The sequence below is a fragment of the Octodon degus genome, unplaced genomic scaffold, assembly GCF_000260255.1.
Source record: "Octodon degus isolate 3935 unplaced genomic scaffold, OctDeg1.0 scaffold00495, whole genome shotgun sequence".
Lineage (NCBI taxonomy): Eukaryota > Metazoa > Chordata > Mammalia > Rodentia > Octodontidae > Octodon > Octodon degus.
In genome coordinates, this window is record NW_004525071.1 from 80502 (window position 1) to 83051 (window position 2550).

The 2550-nt window shown below is 43.5% G+C and overlaps 1 pseudogene; it reads right to left on the reverse strand.

The window, feature by feature from the left end:
- LOC101590086 overlaps positions 1 to 1486 on the reverse strand; it is a 12563-nt pseudogene extending 11077 nt beyond the window's left edge.
- Between the last annotated feature and the right edge of the window lie 1064 nt (positions 1487 to 2550).

The window sequence follows — 2550 nt, forward strand, 5'->3', positions numbered from 1 at the left end:
ATGAGGCTCACACTGACAGTGGGCCACTTGCTGGTGCAAGGGATCTGGGTTCTCGGATGCATTTGTAATGGTGGGTGTAATGGGGTTCCCTGAGGTTGTGTGAGCATAAAACACCCACAGAGAAGGTTCGACTCCATTGTATTTCCTTCGCAATGTCCCTCCTCTGGGAAAAGGTTGATGCATCTTCGTATACTGATAAGTCACCACACTTAGGCTGGTTCCAAAAAGAAAATGTACTGCGAACCAACACTTCCTTACTGAGATCGAGAGCAGGAGTTAGTGGGTTGTATCAGTGGCTGCTGGGGTTCTGCTGATGGAAATTGTGGCCCAGTAAGTCCTGGACAGACATTGTCCATGGAGTCCACCTTGCTTAAAGAGAGCCTCTGCTCTCCTCAGGTTCAAGTCACTGTAGTTCAGTTGCTTCTTCAGATGATTCAGGGACTGAAGGCATTCAAAACTTCCAAGAGGGTCAAACTCTTGATTGTTGGAAAGAATTACATCTTGATTCTCAATGGCTGTAGCCACTTCAGTAGAATTAAATGGGTCAGCTATGTGACTATTGCGCCTCAGTAACTCTTTATCCAGGCACATTCTGACCATCTCAGACACAGTCTTTTCAATTTCAACAGAGTCCAGACCCCTCTAATCCATCCTTTACCACAACCGCCTATTCTCAGCCAAGTGCAGTAGCAATTTGCAAACTAGGTGAATAATTTTTGGCATGTATTTTAGAAGTCATGCCTCAGAATCATGAATTAGATGGCTCTGGTGAATTATGTGTTGGGCTAAAATGACAGCATGTGCTTTGTGTCACAGCAAGAGAAGATACTGTGGAGAGGTTTTAGAAAAAGTAAATTCCTGTACACAGAGCAGCTGCCGTCTGGCTTGTATGGAATGGGGTCACTTTTCTTGCAGAAATATAATTGTTGATCTGCAGTCATTCTTGTTGCAAGCACTAAATAACACACTGTTAGAACACCTTTTCAGACAAGCCATGCATGACAGTGGATGGCTACTTTTCCTTCCTGTAAGGCAAATATCATTATTTTCACCATATCTAAGATCATAGTGAGAAATGCTACACCATAATCCTTCCAGCTGAAATCATAGAAATAAATGCAGCCTATTTTAATACTTCAGGAATGTACATTAAGCCACTTTCTTGCTTCAGAAAGTTTCCACAGCTAGTATGTTCATCAGGCTGCCTCAGATTGACGATTGTTTTTATGCCACTAGTTAGTTATGTGGAACTTCTGGAGGAGCTTAGAGGACGGGTGATACATTGCCAGGATACTGTGAGTGACCCAAGATGAGTTAAGCCCCTTAATGACTTGATCTTGCTCGCTCCAGTGTGTTGGGTTCTCATACTTGGACGCTGTACCACCACAAGCCATGGAACATGCCATGTATCAGGGATGATATGCTGTAAATTTTCTCCCACTTTTGTGTACTTTGGTGTTGGGCATCCTGGATTGCTTTCTAACATTTACCTCTGGCTCCGGGGAACCAGTTTTCGCAGGTCCATCTCGCTGCCTTTGGTGTGTGAGGCCCAGGGACAGAGAGTGGAGCATTCTGAGACTTCCAGGGACTGCTGCACCCAGGCCCAGTGGGGCCCCAACCCTCATGTTCCATCCTGGCCCAGGGTCCCGGCCACGCTTGCAGGGTAGTAAAGTTCCTGCTCTGGGCTCCCACAAGGACCTCCAACTCGTGGACACTTAACGCACAGCCAGCCGCACTGCCTTGAAATGAAAAGTCTTTTTTATTTTTCACTTACCTTTTTGAAATTTATGCATAAATAACTAGTTTGCAAAAAAAGCAAAAAACATTAAGAAAATCATAACAGAATTTATTTCTATTCCCTAATTTTTAAGAGTGTCTTTTAAAACATAGCCATGAAAGACAAAGTATACAATATTGTTTTTCTAGACAGAGTAAACAAGAGCGGACTAAAACAACCATCTCTGCTTCACCACCACTCTTTTCTCCAACAATAAATAATTATATTTAATATAGAAAAGAGCATAGTAATTATTGATATGGCATTAGAAATGATGCACAAATAGAAGATTAAAATGACAGGCATTCAAGGATTTTTTTTTTTGTTATGCCTGAGATGTTTGATATTCATAGAGTTAGTGAGGTTAAGCTTAACTGCCTAGGTTGTATGATAACAACAATAAGCTTCTCTTCTGGGGGGTTAAAAACCTAAGTTTTCAGACCAAAATTAAAGAAAAAGGAGGCACACCGTGGGCCAGACCCTCTCCCACCACCTCAGGCCGCCCCACACCACTCCGCCGTTACTCCCCCACACCTCAAGCCCAGTAGGAATTTCTGCCGAGTTCCAGAAACACCCAGACCCAATCCTAGCCCAGGTCCGCAGCGGGAAGGAGCTGAGCACAGCAGCTATACCTAAGCCAGACGCAGCTGGATAACTCAAAAATCTGTAGATCTCCACCTGAACTTCAGTATGTGTGAAGGTTATAACTACAGCAAAGATCTACAAAAAAGGGCAGAAGACAGTGCTACCCAAAATGACGAGAAGGAACAAAA